The sequence below is a fragment of the Geospiza fortis genome, unplaced genomic scaffold, assembly GCF_000277835.1.
Source record: "Geospiza fortis unplaced genomic scaffold, GeoFor_1.0 scaffold188, whole genome shotgun sequence".
In the NCBI taxonomy this organism is placed as follows: domain Eukaryota; kingdom Metazoa; phylum Chordata; class Aves; order Passeriformes; family Thraupidae; genus Geospiza; species Geospiza fortis.
In genome coordinates, this window is record NW_005054337.1 from 2,499,805 (window position 1) to 2,508,296 (window position 8,492).

An 8,492-nucleotide genomic window follows, 5' to 3' on the forward strand; every position below is an offset into this window, starting at 1 on the left:
GGGCGGGGGGGCCATCCCTGCCTGCTTGCTCTGCCAGCACTGCCTCCCACACCTGCCCACAGCCTGTGCCCGCAGGACTGCGGGGGTTTGGTGCCCAGGTCATGGCTGGCATCCAGGTGCCTCTCTTCCATGGAACATGGTGCCAAGTCCCCCAGCTCCCACCAAACAGCTCCAGGATGGTCACAGCTTGTGGAATATGTCCTCACCTTGCCAAGTATCTATGAGCAAGCTCAGACAGTTTTTTAAAGCAGAGTGTGCAGTAGACCTGCATGCTTACTCCCAGGGAGCTGGGCTGTGTCCCTCTTCATGGCCACAGGGCTCCCCACCACAGCGGACCAGGTCCTTGATAAGCTGTGCACCTCAGCACCCGCCTCTGCCACCAGAGCTCCTCTCCATCTCCCACCAGACACCTCCCCCAGCTGCCTTCCACACCCCATGACCATGAGGAGGTACTCACAGACCCAAATGCAGAGTGTTGGGACACAGGGACTTAGCTAACTCACCCTGGAGCATGTCACTGCTGCCACCTCACTTAGAGTCCTCTTTAGGGGTATGACAATCATCCCCATGACTCTCATCACCCACACAGAGTGGCAGAATGCAGCTCACTTCCCACCAAGCCTGCCAGCTGGCATGGGATCTGTGGAGGTGTTGTACTGTGTCCTGGCCCTGCAGGAATGGGCAGCATGGAGCTCACAGGCAGATGCTGTCCAGGGAGAAAGGTGAGGGCTGCTGCCTGCTGCCAGTCCACTCACCAAGGGAACAGTGAGTGATGTGCTGCGGGACAGGGACAGGAGCAGAGCCCAAACCCAAGAAGGAGATATTTTAAATTCTGGCACAGGAAATCCCTTTGCTGATAGGTGGTGATGAGTATGGAGCTGTGACAGGGCATGGCAGTGGCAGCAAACTGAGAGCACAGGGAACAGGGGCAGAAGGCACCTGTCCAAAAAACACCACCCCTACAACATTTGTGTCTGGGGAGATTTAGGTTGTATGTTAGAAAAAGGTTCTTCACCAGGAGGTTGGCTGGGCATTGGCTCCCCAGGGCAGTGGTGATGGCACTAAGCCTGAACCAGAGTTCAAGGAGTGTTTGGACCACACTCTCAGGCACATGGTGGGATGCTGGGCTGTCCTGTGCAGGGCCAGGAGATGGACTTGATGATCCTTGTGGGTCCCTTCCAAGTCAGCATATGTTTTGATGTCTCAGTGCCAGGGCCCTCGCCCCAGGGATGGTCCTTCCCTTGGACACACATCCCAGCCACTCGCTCACAGCACCTGAGGCTGCAGAATGCTCAGCTGGAGGAAGGCAGCTGCACCCTCATGATGTATTCCCCAGAAGATCTGCTTTCCTGAGGGATTTATTAGGACCTGCCCCACTGAGAGTCCCACACATCTCCACAGGCTCCTCCTGACCCACAGCAGGGATGTCCCCACTGTGCCCAGCAAGGCTGCAGTGCTGGACAGGGCCCCATCCCCCCAGCCTCTCCATGGGGCAGGCACCAGGAGAGGCCCCCCCGGCAGGGCAGGGAGCCAAGGAGGGCTGGCAGCCGCTTCTCCATGCTGCTTTTTCCATGGCATGTGGTGCCTTTGGGGAAAGGCAGTTCCAAGAAGCCCTTGCTTCCAAGAAAAGGAAGTGTTTGCTGAAGGAGAGATAAATGGCACACAGTGAGCACGGAGCTATCGGGTGCTACAGGCACAGCCAGAGCCCAGCACAGGCAGGGAGGGACCTGAGCCCCTCTCCTTCCCTTGGGAAGGGAGCAGCAGCTGCTGGAGCCACAGCTGGGGGCTGCAGTGGACCCGAGGAGAGTGCCTTGCTCTTCCCCAGGGAAATCACCCTAGGAGCTGTGATGGCTCAGCCTCTGCACAACTTTGATCCCAGATGTGTCCCCTGGGAACCAGATCCCAGACCAGAGGGAGTGGGAAAACAGGCAGGGAATGTCCTCCCTGCCCATGCTGGGGGCGGGTTGAAGGTTAGGGAAAGGCAGCTTGCTCTGTTCCCACACCATCCCGGGCCTTGGCTGCTCTGCACCTGAAGCCCAGCACTCCCAGGACTGATCCCGACCTCTCCGGCCTGGTGTTTGGATCTCAGGCTTGCCCAGACACGTCCAGATATTTCTGGCCTCCCCCAGTCACCTTTATCTGAGAGGAAATATTTGGAATTCCTGAGCCGATCACAAGGACTGTGGTAGCAACAGCACGTCAGTGTCTCAATCAGGGGCTCAGAGGACAGGCTGTTCCATCAGAACGGCCGTCACATCCCCTTACCCACCCCCGGTCACTGACACGGCCGAGAGGAGGATGCTCCAGAGCAGGCAATGAGTAAGCAGAGATCTTATTCCTATGCAAGAGGCAATCCCCTGCCTCTGCCTTTCCTCCCCAGAGCTGGGGAAAGAACCCACATTTTCTTGTTGGAGCCTAAAACATGCTGGAGGAGCTGGGGCAGGTCATGCTTCCCTCCTGCTGCACATGCTGCTTGCAGGAGGCAGAGAACCTGGAGAGTCAGGCTCTACCACCCCCTAGAACTGGGGCAGGGAGGTTCTGCAGTGTCAAAAGTTCTCTGGACGCTCACAGAGCCCCAAACTGCAACCCAGCACTGTGGGGGATGCAGTGTTTAAATAAACACTGCCCAATGCCCACACACAACCCTGTGGCAAAAAGGCAAGAGGAGCAGGTCTGACCTGAAGTGCTCTGTCTCAAGTGGGAGAGCAGACTAAAGAAGCATAACTTCTGACTGAGACACTACTCACATCCTAGCCTGGGAAGGGGAACACCAAAAATTTGAGGCTCTCATTTGTTTAGTTGGTTTCATTCACCAGTGCTGCCTGCACGGGAGTGAGAACAGTTGCTGGATCCCATTCAGGGCGAGCAGAGCAGAGCAGGTTCCTCTTTCAAGATAAGCCCCAGCACTTGGGGAAAGAGGATTCGGTGACACTGAGCCATGAGGGCAGGTGAAGGAAGCAGAAACTCCCATCTGGCCTCTGGTGAGGCAGGAGAACGGAGAGGGGAGGGCTCTGGCAGTTTGGGGCTCAAAGCCTGCCCTGCACAAGGGGGTGAGGAGTATGGAGGTTACTGAGATACCAGGACAAAGCTCTGAAAACCAGCAGAGAAGATCCAGGCTCTACTGGGAGTATCCAGGTGAACTTGGTCAAACTCTGACATGGAGACTCGGACTCCAGCAGGAGCTTTGGAGCTTCCCAATGGCTCCAATACCCAGCCAGCCCAGTGAGACACCCCCAGCACCCATCTCAGAATGCACAACAGCCTTTGCAACCCAAGGACCCTGATGTGTTTTAGCAAAAATGATCTGGCTCCCCAGAACCTCCCGTGGGATAAGTCAGCATTGTTCCCAGATGGATCAACAGAGCTATGGGGAAGTTAAGTGCCTTTCCCAGAGCTGTGTGCGAGCCAGCAGCATGAGCCACAGCATCTGACTCCCAACCCAGGCATTCTCATCACGAGGCAATGTTTCCCTTGAAAACAAGGCTGTTTCTGTTTTACCTTCACTGTAAGTACAGCTGTGTTCCTGCTCAGAGGTCTAACAGCAATTGCCGGCCGGGAGCAGAGTCATCTGGACGACCAGACATTTGTTAATGAGATGCTGGGAACAGTTTTGTGCTGAGCAGCAAGACAAGGAGGGAGAAAGAAAGGCAGCAGCTCAGCACAGACCACAACAAAGCCCTGCATCGACAGCAACCTGCTCCCAGAGCCCCTTTGGGCTGCCAGCTCACCACATGGGGCTGGCATATGTGAACCTGGAGGTGAAGCACAGGGGAGAAAAGGCAGCTGAGAGCTTTAAGAATAAAAGAAAACATAAGTATTCCCAAAGGCTGCCACTGGGATCCTGTAAACACGGCTCTGTAGGTCCCTTTGTGATACGAATGGAAGAGACATCCTAGAGGTTCTCCCTCTGCCCTGCTCCCCCTGATGCTGTATTCACATGTGGCCCCCAGCACTCCCAGCCCTGAAAGGAGGGCAGCAGGGACAGAGTGTGACTGCAGAGGTTGCAGGACTGCCTGCAGTGCTGGGCAGTGGAGGTCAAGGTGAGCACCTGACTCAGGAGCATGGCAAGGGAACCTGTCATCCAAGGCAGGTCTGACCTTCCCCACAGAAACACACAATTCCCCATAGATTCTAGAATGGTTAGAGGGGACCTTAAAGATAATCTAATTCCAGTCCCCCTTCCATGGGTACAGAAGATCTGCAGCTCCACCCCACTGGTCCCCACCAGCAACCCCAGGCAGGCTCAGAATGGGGTGGGGAAGGGGCTCTGGGACACAGAGAGAGGAAGGGGCTCTGGGGACAGCAGCTGCAGGTGCAAATACTCCAGAGACTCAGCTCTAACTGTTATGCAAATGGTGACCTCCAGGGAAGCAGCTGCTGATCTCCATGACAATGGCAGGGAATGCCACCCACCCACTGCCCCTCCTGCCTTTCCTGCCCTTGGAGCTGGTGCTGGGGTGTTGAGGACCCTGGGGTGCTGGCCCTCCCCAAATCCCAGGGTATTCATTAAAACCTACGACTGGGAAGGAGGCAGCCACAAATTCAAAAGAGTCAAATAAGAACACCCCCTCTTCTTTCTCTTCTCACTCGGGCTTTGCTGTGGGACTGTAGCTTGAGGGTCCAGCAGGGAAGCTGTCCCTTGGGCCAAAGCCCAACAGACCTGCAGGGCTCCAGCCTAGCCCAGGCCAGAGCCAGCTCTTTTCTAACCAGAAACAAACCCTCACTAGCACATTCCAGCCCTAATCCTTGCCGCGGCAGCCTTCTGTCAAACTGGTTTCATCACCGGCTCCAGGGAACCTGCAATAACCCCACACCATTCAGCACAATTTCAGCGTTTTCCAAATACATGAAAGAGGCTACGGTGACAGCTGTAACCCCCGTCCCTGCCCCGGGAGACTGCTGTGCACAGCACGAGATGGAGAGCAGGGAATTGCGCTCTCCGTTCCAGAAATCTGCTGAAACATTCATGTGTATTAAAGCTGGAGACGATGTGAATGACTAATCCATTTGCATCCATCTTTCATCAGTGTTCCTCTCAGAGCTAACCAGGCTGAGGGCTCCCGAAGGTGCCACAGCCCTGGCCAGCACCGGGCTGCTCTAGGAGGGCAGGCAGCGATGGCAGGAGACATGGCTCTGGTACAAAGGCACAGCGAAGAACACATTGGCTGAGCCGGATCCACTCAAGAGATTAGCACCTGCTGGGAATGGGATTGTTTTCCAAAGGGCATTAAGTGGAATAGTCCGAGGAAAGACGGTCTCTCTGATGCTTCTCCCCACCGGACAGATGGTGTCTGAGCCCCGCAGCAGAGCAGCCTTTGTGCAAGGGGCGCGCTCGGGGGGCAGGGAAGGCTCCTGCTCTCATGTCCCGGATATCTGCCGGGGAGCAGAGGGACAGCACCTCAGCAGGGCCACGGGCACCCAGGGAACAGAGCTCAATTTTCACCCTGTCATTGCTCTTCCTGGACGTCAGAGCTCCTGTGCAATCGTGCCCTTGTGTAACCGTGGGGAAACCTGTGCCGGGGAGACGAGCCATGCTCACGTGTGCCTGGCTGCCGAGCCACGTTCCCTCCTGCCAGGGGATGAGTGGGCGATGCTGACAGCTCTTTCTGGCCCTCACCTGCACCGTGAGCCTCACCAAACCCACCCCACAGGGAATGCTGGTGTTACCAGGGCTCAAGGGAGCCAGGCTGGGTGCAGGGATGGTCCCCAGAGGAGACAGATCCTGGGGAAGAGCTGCCTGGATCTCCTGCCTCAGCCACTCATCCCCCAGCATCCTGGAGGAGCGACAGCCAAGCTTCACCACTTCCCACTTCAGCCCCGGCACCTCACGAGGCTGCTGTAATTCTTACATGCCACTTGAATGAAAAAGGGGAAAGGGTGGAGGTGCAGGAAGAGGAGGAAGATGTGCTCATTCTGTTTTCACTTCCTGTTAGTTCCATGAAATCTCAAATTATTCAAGCCACAAAGTCCCTTTTAGCAAAATCCTTGCTGACTTGAGGGCAGGAAGCACAGTAGGCAGCTGATGCAGCAAACGCAAGAGAGAGCAGTGCAGCATGAGAGGGAGACTTTGTGCTCTGCCCTGGGCTCCTCCATGCATGTTGTTGCATGAAATAATCACTGGCTGGTGCACTGGAAGCTTCTAAATGAGGTCAGTTGCTCTATTAAAAGACATTAGCTCTCCAGCAAGTTTAATACACTGGTGAGCCATACAAGTATAGAATGAAGGCGCTTGCAACACTCCATTTACAGGTAGCAACACCTCATTTTCTCCATATGTAAGTCATATGTCACCCAGGCACTACCCAGGGCCACACACACACCCAGCACCCACATCCCAGCCCAAACCCTGAGCCAGCTCACCGCAAGGCACACACAGAGAGTAATGCCACGTACTGCCACCTGCACAACATAGGCAGTGTCCCTAGCCTTCCACAGCTTCCATGGTGGCACAAACCAGAGAGATGGGCAAATGGCACTGGTACTGCTCAGAGAAGCAATGCAGACAGCTGTCCTGCTCCACCTGATCACAGCACTAGCTGCATTCAAACTAAACCAGCTCCATGCCAGCCTAGACCTCTTCTCTGAGCTTCACAAAGAGTCTTTCATCTTCCAGCAGAGAAGAAAACCCTTCCATGCTCCTTCAGGGGGCAGCCGGCTCCAGCAGCTCCCTTTAGAATCCTACCCCAGGAGCCAGGGCACTGCATGGCTCTGCCCATAGGCCCCTTGCACAGTCCCGGCATGAACAGCTCCAGCTCCAAACCCTGCCTACTGCCAGCTTGCCACGTTTTGGAGTATTTGATTTCCCTCTTAAGAGCACCTGCCTGGCAGCAGTACAGGCAGGGAGAACCTGCCTGCTCTTTGTTCTTGGCCAGGCAGAGCACGGAGCAGGACACCCGCCTCGGTTTCCCTCTGAGCTCAGGTGCAGGGCTGTGAGCTGGGGAACTCTGGGTCCATCCTAGATCAGGAACGGGGGCTGAAAGGCTGAGCCCAGCCCTGCTCCCACTGGAGGCTCCTCATCTCCAGGGCTCATCTCCCCAAGCAGGATACTGATGCCAGGAGCTAGCTACTAATTGGATCTACTTAAATCAGCAGCTACGTCTGCAGACACAGCTGAAACACAAGCTTGAGCAGGAAGGAGGATAATGCAATAAATTCAAACAGCTCTCCCCAAGGGAATCACACAACCCCCTGAAACTTCCCTCTTTGCAGATACAGCCCATTACCCTTCCCTGGGCCTGCTGTGCCAGTACAGAGGCAAGCAGCAGTCGAAAAAGTAACCAGCCCAAAGCCCCCTGAAACACCAAACTCCCCCAGCTTCCTGCTCCCAGCAGCAGAGGGAAGGCAGACCAGTTACAGCACAACATTCAAACAGTCCCTGTGGCCGCGGGAGCCTCTCTGGTTAACGCTCTGAATCCCACTCCTCCCTCCCTCCCTCGCTACCCCGGAGGCAGGCAGCAGCGCTGAGTGCACTGGGTTTCCCATTAAAGAGATCCTGAGAGACAGCACTGGGCTGGTACACGTGAGCACGTGTCCGAGAGAAGACACGGGCGGCTGGAGAGATGCTGGCTGCAGGGAGCTGCAGCGGGCGTTCCCGCCTGCAGGCAGTCCTTCCCAGCACTGCTCAGCCCTCCGATTCTTTTTTTGCTAACTAAATTAAACATGAGGATAAAATAAGCAAAATACCTAAAAATAAAAAAATAAAACCGAGCATTTCTACAGCACAACTAGGTCACAGCTCCCCAGCATGCGAGTTGTGGCAGCCACGGCTCAGCCCCTTGAGCCTCCCGGGTTCAAAACTGACATCTCTCTTAAAAGGCTGCTCCCGAAACCCACACCTGCTCTCCGGTGAACCCAGCTGGAGCCATCTGCTAACGGCTCTGCCTCCCAGCAGCCCTCGGCACCGTCGTTCCACTGGGCTGTTCTGCTGTGGCAGAGTAACCCTTCTCCCCACCTGACCACGATGGGTGCCAGCCCGTGCCCTGGGCCTGCCCCGCTGCCCCCCTCCATGGCTGCACTGTGGGAGAAGCTCTCCCACGCCTCTGGAATGCATGTTCCTTAACTTGAGCTCTCGGCATCTCAAGAATGATTAGGAGCGGGACTTCAAAGAGATCTTGCACCAAGAACCCATCCCGCACATCCTTCCAGGTGAGAAGCAGGGAGGAGGAAGTTTCCCTGTCCAAGGTCAGGGCAATAAAACAAGGAATGCCCTGGCACTGAGGGACTCTGCTTCCCTTTCATGTCTCCACTCTATGCTTAATCTTTAGTGGCTCAGAACAATAGTGTTTAAGGGCAACATCCCTCCCTTGTGGGAGGGTGGAGCAGGAGAGCAGAGGGTGGAGGAGAGTGGCTGCTGCCCTGCCAGTGCAAGGCAGAGCCACCCTCAGTGAATACCTTCTCTCTGAATCAGCAGGTAGGTCAACATCCTGGCTGCTCTGGGGTCTCCAGAGGGGACAGAGCAGCTGCCCCCAGCCCCCTTCTGCTCCCACAGCAGA

At 55.9% G+C, this 8,492-nt stretch overlaps 1 protein-coding gene across 2 annotated transcripts in view; it reads right to left on the reverse strand.

Moving 5' to 3' along the window:
• The window catches only part of BCL2L1 (BCL2 like 1), a 17,558-nt gene that overhangs the window by 2,683 nt on the left and 6,383 nt on the right, over positions 1-8,492 (reverse strand). The window lies entirely within an intron of this gene.